At 45.9% G+C, this 13,214-nt stretch overlaps 1 pseudogene; it reads left to right on the top strand.

The window, feature by feature from the left end:
* Positions 1–596: 596 nt before the first annotated feature.
* On the top strand, positions 597–1,016 carry LOC132014434 (trafficking protein particle complex subunit 2-like; annotated as a pseudogene).
* The last annotated feature ends 12,198 nt before the right edge of the window (positions 1,017–13,214 follow it).

Consider the following 13,214-nt stretch of genomic DNA (forward strand, 5'->3'; position numbering starts at 1 on the left):
GGGGCAAGAATGAAAATACTAAAACTTGGGCGTGGAGAGGGACCAGAAAGCCGGAAAAGAACAAACCTGGAGTCACCACAACAGGACGGCTATCAGATTGTGGGGATGGGGGGCTGGGGAGGAACGACGCCTGGGTGACAGAGTCATTTGGGCGTCTGACTCATGGTTTCTGCTCAGGTCATGATCTCACGGGTTGTGGGTTCGAGCCCCGTTGCTGGCTGGGCACTCAGCCCCCAGTGTGCTGGTCCTTCTGTGACACCACCCCCCCCCTCCGGCTGACACACACTCTCTCTCTAAACTAAATAAGTGACTCTTTTTTTTTTTTTTTTAATTCTAAGGGGGTTAGTATTCAATAGCAGTTTCAAATACTAAAATGAAAATGTACTACCAATTTAAGAAAAACAGCAACCTGCCCAAAATAAACCTGAAAAGAGAAACCGAATCCTGGGCTCTTCACCCGCTGCCTTCCCTTTCGGCCACGATTTCTTTCCACGAATAATCAGAACAACATCCTCAAGGAGCACGGGTCTGAGGTGGGACCTGACTGGCTGTTCCCGCCGTCCGTGGGTCCCTGCAGCAGCTACGCATTACAGACAATGTGCAGAAGCTTCTTTCTTGCAGTGGCTGGCCACCATGATAATCCAGTTTCTGAAAGGGAATTTTTGCCGGCAGGAAATCAGAGTCCAAAGATGATCATCGTCATCTGAACCAGTTCCCAGCTCACACGGCTCTTGACCTTGTAGATGAGAAGATGTGGCTCCTCGAACAACACGCGCTTGAAAACCGCAGACTAGTTCAAGGAGTGGTTTGTTTCCGCATGTCTGACTGCAGGTCCTAAAAGACTTCCTATGCTTCATGACGTAAGGCAAGAACACGGAATAAAAAACTTCATTGATGTCTGTGATTTATACATAAAGTCTGCAATAAATCCATTTTATGAACCCAATTCTCCTATGGGATCAAGTGCATTTAGCAGAAACGTTCAGTTTCTCGGGAAGAAACATCTTTACGGTTGAATGCAGAAAAAACTGGACATAAACAATGTCATGACAATGGGGAATTCTCAGGAATGAGTACAGGGCAAGTAGCTTGATTAAATAGCCGGGAAAAATGAAAGAAGGAAGGAAGGAAGGAAGACGGAAAGGAAGGGAGAGAGGGGGGAGGGGGAGGGAAGGGGGAGGGGGAGGGAAGGGGGAGGGGGAGGGAAGGGGGGAGGGGGAAGGAAGTGGGGAGGGGGAGGGAATGGCATAAAGCCATTAAGGCTGAAGGCACAGCGGGTCGAACCCTATGGGGTGCGAGTAGCCAAAGAAAGCTTCGTCCCTGTCAAGGCTTTACCATCATCACACACACCGTTCGTGATTTCAGTGGAAATGAAGCTCAGAGGGCTTCTTGGGGCAGACTCACAAAAACCACAGAGCACATCTCTTTGCTAAACATCCGGGTGGTAGGGGGGCTGATTCATGGGAAATAAAAGGGTCAATGAATTATCCTTTGGTATTTGTGAAAAGTGAGGACTAAACATCTGCCAAGTGTCCTCCGGGCAAGCCACCTGCCTTCCCTCTACAGGTTTCCTCCTCTTTTACGAGGGATCCTGCCCCCAGCGCTGAGCTGTGTGAAAAAGGAAGGCGACACTCCATCCAGCGCGGCCCTGGGAGGGAAGAGGTCGGGCCGGACCACCGACAGAAGCAGGGGCAGTGGGCAGCCCGGTGCTCGCGAGCTCCCCACGGAGGCCAGGCGCACAGTGTCAGGCTGTCCCCCGGGATCTCAAGGGTGGGGACGATTCCTTCTTCCCACTTTGGTAAAGACTTGTTTCTACCGGACCCCCATTTTAAAAGCTTTTCCCTCCTCTACACTGCATGCTGCTGCCAAAAATTCATTCAGGTGACTTTTTGGATGCCTTCGTGGTGTGCCTGTCTGGGCAGCTGCCTTGGGTACCGGGTGCCGCCTGCAAACCTGCCCAAACTGGGCAGTACTGAGGCCGCAGAAAGGAATGAGCATCGGGTGGCGGGGGAGAGCCAAGCACGGACTCCCCAGCAGAGAGGGACAGGGACATCCACAGCGGGGAGCCCGGTTCCTCCTGGCACTTCTGGAATCGATGGCAGACCTCAGCCGCCTGGAGTCATGGGAGGCTCGATTTCACTGACCTTGTATGTCTCCCTTTCCCTCTGCCTGATTGATGGCTTATGTGTGCGAGAAAGACACCTCCCAAAAAGTCCTGTCAGAAACCATGGAGTCCCACACATTCTGTAGCTGAGAAGCATCATCATTCAGGGCTCCAGCTCTGGGGTCAAACACATCTGAGTTCTTACCATGGTTTCATCACTTTCTACCCACAGGAACTTCCATGCGTCAGTGGACCTCTCCAAGCCTCTATTTTCTCACCTGTAAAATGGACGACCTGATAAAGTTTGTGTCTGGAAAGAGAACATGGGGGAGGCAGCGAGGTCAGCTCTTTTTTCATAAGCTTTCTTGAAATACCTGACACTTTAAACCATTTTGGTTAAAAGGCAAAAATAATTTTAAAATATTAAAATACTTCAAGAAAGAAAAAGAGAAAGGAAAAAAAAAAGTCCTGAAGGTTGGAATAAGACACTTCTTTCTAACCAAAAAAAGAATATACACAGACACATAGAAATGAAATGGGTATTTGCATCCCTCAAACAGGTTTTCTCAATTATGTTATGAGGAAAGTGAGAGTAGAAGGTAAAATAGAGGGGCGCCTGAGTGGCTCAGTAGGTTAAAGCCTCTGCCTTCAGCTCAGGTCATGATCCCAGGGTCCTGGGATTGAGCCCCACATCAGGCTCTCTGCTCAGTGGGGATCCTGCTTCCCTTCCTCTCTCTCTACCTGCCTCTACTTGTGATCACTGCCTGTCAAATAAATAAAGTCTTTAAAAAAAAAATAAAAGATAAAATAGAGTGTTAATATTCACATTTCATTTTCAACCTGAGGAGCTCACTGGGCTTGAGCCAGCCTGGGTCTGTTACCTACTGTGTGCTGGTTAGTCATTTCTCTATTACATCTCTGATTTTTATTGCACATATATTTATTTTCTTTATGAAAATGATAATTTCTACACACAGCAAAATATCCATTTTAGTTCTCCCTCAGGTCTCTTAATTCTTTTTTCTGAATATTAAAAAAAAATCTTTATCAGAAAAAGTTGATTAGATTTGCTTATTGGATGAAAAAATCCATTTTCCAAGTATAAAATGAATTATAGTATGAAAAGAGTTATTTGTAAAAAAATAGAAATATCAACTCTAGATTTGTGTAAAATAGCTTCTACTGCAATTTACTGTGAAGAGAGATTTAAAAGATGAAATAACATCACAGTAGCTGAAAATTTCTCTGGGAAAATATTCTCTCGTTCTGAAAGAATTTTGACAAACAGCATTTCAGAGGTAAGTTTGAGTCACGTTATAGGACAAAAACAGTTAAATGTCCGCAATTTTGTATGATTGAATTTGTAATGAAGGTGGACTCAGGAAAGTGTCATTACTTTTCTTCTTCGTTATAATGAAAATCCTACTCAGAACATACACTTAAGACGTGTGTAGACCTGGTGATTCACAGACCTGTACCCCTGGGGATAAAAATATATGTTTATAAAAAATTAAAAATTAAAAAACAAAAGAACATACGCTTAAAACGCGTGAATTTTATGGCATGTATAGTGTGTCTCAATCTCATGGACTGAATGTTGGTGTTTGCCCCAAATTCACAGGTTGGACTCCTACTCCCTCCATGTGGGCTTTGGGAGGGAATAAGGGTTACATGAGGCCGGGGGGGGCGATGTGTTCATGAATGGGATCAGTGCCCTAAGGAGAGGGAAGAGAGAACTTGCTTCCCTCTGCTTCTGCAAGAGAGCCTTTCCCGGAACTCTGACCCTGCCGGTACCCTTGTCTGGGGTTCCCAGCCTCCGGAACTGTGAGAAATAAACTTCTGATGTTTATAAGCCACCCAGTCTGGGGTACTTTGTGATGGAATCCCAAACCCACTGAGACATTCAATAAAGCTGTTTAAAAAAAATCAACTTCAGTCATTCATTCATTACGATTTTCAAAACCCTAACCCATAATTGATCGGTGGGCGATCTCACAGACTTCCCACGAAGCTAAATGACTTGTCGGACTCATTCAGAGACAGGCAGAAAACAAGGCCACCAGGAAGAGCACAGACCTTGTCCTTCTGGGCTCAACCCCCTCATTCATGAGACTTGGATATGAAAGGGCCCCGCCTACTGTCAATGTTTGCAGTACTCCAAGACGAGAGGATAATTAAACCAAGGCCACGGAAGTTTGTAGAAAAAGAACCAGAAACTAAAGTCCACGGTCTCAACTGCTTCTTCCTCCATGGTAGGTTAACCATTACCTCGAGACCAAACAAGGATCTCGGATGCCTCCCTCCTTGACTCTGAAGCACCTGCTTTACCCCAGCCCACCCCCCAACCCACCATGTACATGTTATCAGAGGACAGACAGCCTCACTGCAGAGTCCAACTCAACCCAACCAATCCATGCTGGGGGACTGAAAAAAAAAAAAAAAGGAAGAAAGAAAGAAAAAGACAACAAGATCTGGGTAGCAACATTCACAAAGCCTTTTTTGGTGGTTAGTAGCCACATTGCAGGGCTCGATGCGTTCCTGGTAGCAGAGAGGACCACTAAGCCTACAGGAACCCCCCGGGGCGCGCCGTGCTTCTCAGGCTAGCACATGCATCTGAATCACCCGCGGACCTGAATAAAACAGAGTCTTACTCATTAGGTCTGGGGAGAACGCTGAGATTCTGCATCTCTTTAACTGTTTTCTTTTGTTTTTTTAAGATTTTATTTATTTATTTGAGAGAGAGACGGATAATGACAGATAGCGAGAGCACCCACAAGCAGGGAGGAGAGGGAGGAAGCAGGCTCCCTGCTTAGCAAGGAGCCCGACAGAGCCCAGAGCCCGATGCAGGGCTCAATCCCAGGACCCTGAGATGGTGACCTGAGCTGAAGGCAGAGGCTTCACTGCCTAAGCCACCCTGGCGCCCCTGAGATTCTGCATTTCTAAGAAGCTCTCAGGAAATGCTGATGCTACTGGGACTGGGACCACCCTTCAAGCAAATTCTAGGGCGGCTCTGTTCAGTAGAAGTGTTGGCTGCTGCAAAAATGCAAGCCACATACATGATTTTAAATTCTCGGGTAACTACATTTAAAAAGCCAAAAGAAATAGAGAAAATTAATTTTAACAGTGCATTTTTATTTAAGCCAAAAATTCAAAATACTGTTTCCATGTGTAACTAAGAGGGGAATTTATTTATGAGATGTTCGACATTCTTTTGTTCCTACTAAGCATTTAAATTCAGTCTGTATTTTATGGGGTGCCTGGGTGGCTCAGTGGTGGCTCAGTGGCTTAACCTCTGCCTTCAGCTCAGGTCGTGATCTCAGGGTCCCAAGATCAAGCCCCACATTGGGCTCTCTGCTCTGTGGGGAGCCTGCTTCTGCCTCTATGCCTGCTTGTGATCTCTGTCTGTCAAATAAATAAATAAATAATTTCAGCCTTTTTTTTATTTTTAAGATTTTATTTATTTATTTGATAGACAGAGATCACAAGTAGGCAGAGAGGCAGGCGGCGGCAGGGGGGTGGGGAGCAGGCTCCCTGCTGAGCAGAGAGCCTGATGTGGGGCTCGATCCCAGGACCCTGGGATCATGACCTGAGCTGAAGACAGAGGCTTTAACCCACTGAGCCACCCAGGCACCCCTTCGGTCTGTATTTTAGACTCCCAGGACATCTCAGTTCCTGCTGGGCATGTTTTGGGGGCTCCGTAGCCCGTGTGACCTGGGGCTGCTATGTAGGACAGCCAGCTCTAGGGCCTTCCTCAACGTGCTCGGGAATGCCTAGACAGGCACACAACAAGCTAGGGGAAATTATCCTCACCCTACTCCTTTGTTTTCTAGTGTGAGGTCTGCTAAGGGGTCCTACAGACTGAGAAGTGGAGACAAGAAATGTCTAGACTTTTGAGGTCTCCTTACCAAGAACAGGAAGGGTCATGATGGCAAGAGACAGAGGAGGGCATTTGCAAGGAGCAGCCTTCCCATGGGCGAGCGGCAGAGCCTGTAAGAGGCCCCAGGGCCCCTCCGTCGCACGCTTGTCTCTGACCCCTCACCACCCATCCCGGACCCCAGACACTTCGGCCACAGCCAAACTTACCAACCCCGTGGCTTGCATATAGTATCGAAAACGAAGTCAAAGAGGGAAAGGAAAAATATATATATATTTAAAGAATAATGTAAAAATTTAAAAAGATTAAAATGGAAGGTGAGGCAAGGTACCTGGGTGGCTAAGCTGGTTGAGCAGCCAACTCTCCCTTTGGGCTCAGGTCGTGATCTCAGGGTCATGAGATAGAGCCCCGTGTGTGGCTCTGTGCTCAGTAGGGAGCCTATTTGAGATTCTCTCTCCTTCTCCCTCTGCCCCTCCCCACCCCCACTCTCTAGAACAAATGAATAATCTCTAAATGGAAACTGAGGTTAGCAGGACATAACAGAATTCCAAGAAGAAGAAAAACTCTTCTAAACACTTAACCCCTACTGGTTTCTCACTCTTAGTTCCCAGGCTACACACAGCCAAGAGAAATTTGGGAACTTGATTTTTCCTGTCTTCACCTAGAGACAGGAGGAGGCCTGAAGTCACAGCCTTGAGCCCTCATCAAACCAGCCTGAGAGGCTCACTCTTGTCTCTTCTGCAGATTCTGCTTATGGAAGTCACAGAACCGGAGGGCTGTTGACTCCCAGCTCCATTCCAAGCAGGAATTATTTGAGAAACAAGGGCAGCCAGCCTCTCCCTGAAAACTTCCACAAAAGGCTTACTACCTCAAGAAGACAGCCTTTTCCATTTTTGAGAAGTCTTACAAAGTCATTTCTGTCAAGCTGAAGTTTACCTTCATTTAAAGTTCACCCATGAAATAAAAATTAAATAAAAAATAAATCAAGTTAATCCACTAATCCAAGTCCTAGTTCCGGAACTAAGCAAACCACTTGTCATCCTTATTCTTTAAGTAATTGAAGACAGCTGTTTAGGCATACTGCTCCTAGATCTCTTGTTGTTCAAATCTGCCAACACCTCTACATCAACCCGAGACCTATATGTGTAGGGTAATTGTCCAGAAAGAGGATTAGTTAACTAAACTGTTGTACACCCACGCAATGAATTATTATGCAGCTATTTAAAAATGATAATGGAGATGTAGATTTATGGACACTGGAAGACTTCTGCCATATGTTAAACAACTAAAAGGCAGGCTAGAAAACCATACGTATAGTAGAACCCTATTTTTTAAAAATCTATAAGTATAGTCTTACAGTGAGAAAAGTCCAGAAGAATACACACTAAAATGTCACGGAGGTTATTTACAAATGAAGGCATTACAGATGTTTTTGTCTTTTTTCTTAACCACATTTTCTAATTCTTCTATGTGAGCATGTGGTACTTGTATAATACTGTTAAAGAATGTTCTGCATAAATAAATAGAAATTATAACTAGTCTTCATAGCAGATAGGGAGCAATGACAAATCATTCCTTGATTCCCTCAACGAATGAATACTTGTCATATGCCAGACACTGTTTTAGGTGCAGCTGTAGGCACAAGACAGAGAAAAATCCCCACTCTCTGGAACTTACATTTCCACGAAGGAGGCAGATGTTAAAAAATAAATTAGTAAAACACATTGTATATTAGTCGTGACAAGTGGTAACAAGAAAAAAAAATCTAGGTAGGGAAAAAGTAGCAAGTATTGGGGGAGATTGAAATTTTAGGTAAGACTGTCTGGGAAAACCTCACAAGAAGGTGCCAATTTAGTAAAGACCTGAAGTCTGTAAGGGGATGATCTATATCTAGGTACCTGTGGGATAAGAGCTCCAAATCAAAAGAGATTTAGTACAAAGCCCTAAGGCAGGAGTATGGCCCACATTCTAGAAGTACCAGAGAACTCAGCACAGCCACGGTGGAGGGCGTCGAGGGAGTGTCCAAGGTCAGGGTGTAGGCCCCACCAGCCGAGCCTCACATCAGCCTAAGACAGGCAGCCACACAGGTTTCTGAGCAGAGGACTTATGTGATCCCACTTAGGGTCTTAATAGAATCACTCTGGTTGCTTTGTTGACAACAGACTAAAGTGGGACAAGGACAAAATCTGGGTGACCAGGCAGCCACTGAAATAATCCAAGCAAGAGTTGACAGTGGCTTGGACCAGTGTGGTAACCAGTGGAGGTGGCGAATCAGACGAACCACTGGTGGCCAGAGTGTATTGTGAGAGTGGAGCCCCCAGGATGTGCCCATGAACCAGATGTAGGGGATGAGAGAAAGAGAGGAGTAAGGATCGTACCAAGGCGTTAGGTGGAAATAATGAGACAATGCGGTTGACTGTAGAGGGTTCCAATGGGTAGACACCAAAAGTTCAGTTTTGAACACTGAACTTGAAAACCTCTTGGACAATCAAAGGCAGATGTCAAAAACACAGGTATATATGTCTGGAAATCAGAAGAAAGGTACTGGATAGAGACGTTAAAAAGCGAAATCCAACCAAGTAAGTCTTAAAGATCTTACTGGCTTTATTCAGTGACTCATGAATTGGGCAGCATTCAGTCTAGCAGGCAGAAAGGAGTTCCAAGGAGCTGTACAACATGAAAGATTTTATAGGCAGAAGGAGGCAGGAAAAAGGAAGTTATACTAGGCAACACAGTGAATTGGTTATTGGAAGGTTACTTTCCTTGGATGGAAGAGAAGGGACCTAGCAGGCAGATGACTTAACCAGTGGTGACCAGGCAACTCCTAACTGGTTTAAGATGCTATTTCTGGGAGAACCAAAACTGTAATTAAGTTAAATCCCACTTTGGTGATGTGGGCTTAGCATAAGCAACTCCATTTGGGGCCTGTTGTCTTGGTTTTTTGTTTGTTTGTTTGGTTGGTTTTGGGTTTTTTATTTATTTTTTTTTTTTTTACCAGATATAAATCAGGAGCTATCAAATAGATGGAACTTAAAGCCAAGAGATTGGAGAAGTCATCAAATATGAGTGTGGAGAAAAGAGCTACAAGGTTTGGGTTCCGGAGCACCCCGTGTTACAGGAGCAGAGAGAAGAAGAGGGTCCAGAGAGAGACTAAGAAGCATCAATGAGGTAAAAAGCCCAAGAGTATCTAGCATCCTACATGTAAGAAGAGACAAATATAAGAAGGGTTTTAAGATGGCAGGTATGGTCCCCCATGTCTAGTGCTACTGCTAGGCTAAGTAGAGTGAGGAGCAGGAGCTAACTTAGCAACACAGAGGTGTAAATGACCTTGAAAGGACAATTCTTTGGCCCGTGGGGACAGGAGTCAGTGGTGAGGGTCTCACAGGAGTAGGTTTGAGAGGGAATGCGAGAAGAGAAACTGGAGATTGCAAGCACATACGATTCTGCTCCAAGGAAAATAGAATAATAACTAGAAATAAGGAGGCAACAGAGGCTCTTGTTTTGTTTTGTTTTTTTCTTTTAAGATGTGAAACATACACCTGTTTGTATATATGTGGAAAAGGATCCAGTAGATAAGGAAACAATAGGGAAGTGAAGGAAAAGTTCCTGGGGCCATGTCTCTGGGTGAATGGGATCCAAGTCCAAGGGAGGGGGGGGGGGTCTTTGCTAGGAGCACAGACACATCACCTACGGTACCAAGAAGAAGGGGAGTAAATGAAATCAGAGACATCTGCTAATGAATAGAAGTGTCATAAGAGCATGTAGGACTTGTCTTTAACTGCTTTAGTTTTGTTAGTGAAACAGGAAGCAAGGATATCTGCTCACGGTGAGGTATGAGGTATGAGGTAGGGTTGAAGGACAGAGGGGAAAGTATGAACCTGTCCTCTTAGGAAAGGGAGAAGCATAAAGGGAATACTTGTTTGCTAGGCAACATTAAGAGTATGCTTGAATTTAGTGACTACGAGTCATGTTTGAGACCTACTATTTATGATTCCATTTTTAAGAATAACTAGGAATCGGGGTGCCTGGGTGGCTCAGTGGGCTAAAGCCTCTGCCTTTGGCTCAGGTCATGATCCCAGGGACCTGGCATCGAGCCCCGCATCGGGCTCTCTGCTCAGCGGGGAGCCTGCTTCCTCCCCTCTCTGCCTGCCTCTCTGCCTACTTGTGATCTCTGCCTGTCAAATAAATAAGTAAAATCTTTAATAAAAAAAAAAGAATAACTAGGAATCAATAAATGAAAATACTGACTTTCACTACTTAAATAAGAATATCCTAGACTTTCTGAAATGGAAGCTACTTTAAAGTACTATCATTCTACTTCTTTCTTTCATAGAGAAGGAAATAGAAGGCCAAGGAAGTTAGGACATTTGCTAAACAAGGTCCCTAAAGAGGTCAGTGGCAGAACCTCTATGTTTATTGTGAAGAAGAGAATGAAAACTTGATAGGTGTGTCCCCCAAGTACAGAGGACACCCCAATGGCTGGAATGTTTAGGGTTTAACTACGTCCAGAACTGTCTTACTAGAGTTGCACAATAGAAGAGTTTACCTGAGGGGGTGAAAGCGGAAGACATCTTTTAAGTGTAGTGAAGAGTGGTTCTTATATTAAGGTGTTCGTCTAAATTACCCTTCCACTTCTGATATTCTACACTTCAAAAGGAGTCTTCAAGAATATTGTTCACAGGGGCTCCTGGGCTCAGTCTGTTAAGTGTCTGCCTTTGGCTCAGGTCATGATCCCAGCATCCTGGGATCCAACCCTGTGTCAGGCTCCCCGCTCAGCAGGGAGTCTGCTTCTCCCTCTCCCTCTGCCCTACCCTCCCTTACCCTACTCATGCTCTCTCTCTCTCAAATAAATAAATACAATCTTTTTTTTAAAAAAAAAAGGAATATTGTGCACAGGCTATGAGAAAAAGAATATCAGGAGCAGCATTGCGATGACTAATAACTAATGCCCACAGCCCCCTTAAAAATCTTCCTCCAGGGATGCCTGGGTGGCTCAGTCAGTTGAACAATGGACTCTTGGTTTTGGCTCAGGTCACGATCTCAGGGTCATCAGGTGGAGCCCACGCTTAGCGCAGAGCCTGTTGGAGATTCTCTCCCTCCTTCTCCCTCTGCCCCTCCCCCACTCACATGCTCTCTAAATGAATACATAAATAAAATCTTTTTTTTTAAATAGCCTCCTCCCTTAAATTCTTCAATTACAACTCGTGACCTATCAGAACCTCCTGCAGCTGCTTGCTTCCCCTACCCACACCGCGCTGTGCACACCTGCTCATACAGCTAGAAAGGTCTGTGGGACCGGTCGCTGGACCAAGAGCAGGGAGACCTCAGGAGCTCGGATCAGATAATAAACAGAACAGATAATTAGTCCTTGAATAATTGATGAACTTAGGCTTTAAGGCTATTACGCCAACAAACATTCTTAATGGCACTAAAACTAATCCAAACATCTTCCCAAGGCCCACCAGTGAATGGATTATAAATTTGCTCCAAGGGAAACACTGTTTAGAGATCATGCGTGTGTTGCTATTCCGACAGATGGAATTGCCACAGCAGAGGAGATGTCTTTAAAATGCAAGCAGGGGAAAAAAACCAAAAAAACAAAAACAAAAATACAAACAAACAAACAAACAAACAAACAAAAACACTCTCCAATCTAGTTTGTGCTATGGCACCTTCCTGCTTTTTAAAAAATTCTTCTGCAGCATATCTGGGGACGAACTGAGCGACTAAGCAAGGAGAGATACAAGGTGTCCACAGATGTAGCTCCGTGTGTCCAGTAAGGGCGGCAGAGGCGGTCAGTAGAGCAAGCAGCGGCCCCGTTAGATTTCGTTGGTTAATTTATACAGATGCGAAAACGAGCCCGGGCGCCAGCCCCCGCCACCCCCCACTCCCGGTGTCCTCTGTCCCGCAGGCCAGGCCTGAGACAGAAGGCGCGAGAACCTCCAAGAGGCAGGACGTCCTTTTGCTGGGCAGCCGGTGCCACAGCCCGCAGCTGAGGAGGGGGGACCCGCCCTCTCACCTCCTGCGCAGCCAGGAAGCTACGAGAAACTCAAGAAACTCACAGGGCGACTTCCTGGGAAGACCAGGAGGCAAAGAGCGTCTCCGCACTCGGGTCTCGCGTTCCGGGACGATCGTGGGCCCCACGTGGAGAGAACCTGCCCCCCCCCCCCCCCCCGGGTCAGGGGCAGCCCATCCCGCACCGCGGCGGGTGCAGAGTCTCCTGGGAAAGATGATGGAAGAGAGGGATGCAGGGCGCCTGGGTGGCTCAGTGGGTTGGGCCTCTGCCTTCAGCTCCGGTCATGATCTCAGGGTCCTGGGATGGAGCCCCCCATTGGGCTCTCTGCTCAGCGGGGAGCCTGCTTCCTCCTCTCTCTCTGCCTCTCTGCCTACTTGTGATCTCTCTCTGTCAAATAAATAAAATCTTTTTAAAAAGTGAGGGATGCAGACTCAGTAAAAAGAGCCAAAGGGCTCTGAGGGGGAAGCTGGGGCACTGATCTGGCGGCAAGGGAAAGGGCTGGCAGGGTCCAGAGGTGGGGTCCGGGGGGAGGGGTGGGGGCGGTGTGGGGGGGAGAGTTAAGGAAAAACCCATTGGACACCGCGCGACAGGAGAGCCCGAGCGTCCCCAGTACCGGGATCCAGAAACACCACTTAGATCAACAACACCAAAAGCAGAAGCGGTTAAGACTTTCAGAACAAGGAATTTTTCCAAGCTAACAAAACAACAACATACTTTGAGAATACTGTCACGTTAGGGTGCATGAATATGCTTTTGAAGAGTTTCCTCCGCGATGTGATAATCCCTAATTACCGGACTCAACAGACTTCGTTAAAATTTGGATCTTCCTAATCTTCAAGATTTTACAAAGCTAGAATCTGGTAGCATAAGGAGGGAAAAGTATGATTTTTTAAAAAAAGAATCCAAAACAGTTAGCTTGGCATATCTGTACTTCATAGCAAAGCTATTATTTTCAAAACAAAAAAATAAAAGTTGGGGCGCCTGGGTGGCTCAGTGGGTTAAGCCTCTGCCTTCGGGTGGGGTCATGATCTCAGGCTCCTGGGATCAAGCCCTGCATCGGGCTCTCTGCTCCGCAGGAAGCCTGCTTCCCTCTCTCTCCCTCTCTCTCTGCCTGCCTCTCTGCCTACTTGTGAGCTCTGTCTGTCAAATAAATAAGTAATTCTTTAAAAATAATAATAAAATAAAATTAAAAAGTAAAAGTTGTTAGAATTTCAGATTTG

Source organism: Mustela nigripes, chromosome 3, assembly GCF_022355385.1.
Source record: "Mustela nigripes isolate SB6536 chromosome 3, MUSNIG.SB6536, whole genome shotgun sequence".
In the NCBI taxonomy this organism is placed as follows: Eukaryota; Metazoa; Chordata; class Mammalia; order Carnivora; family Mustelidae; genus Mustela; species Mustela nigripes.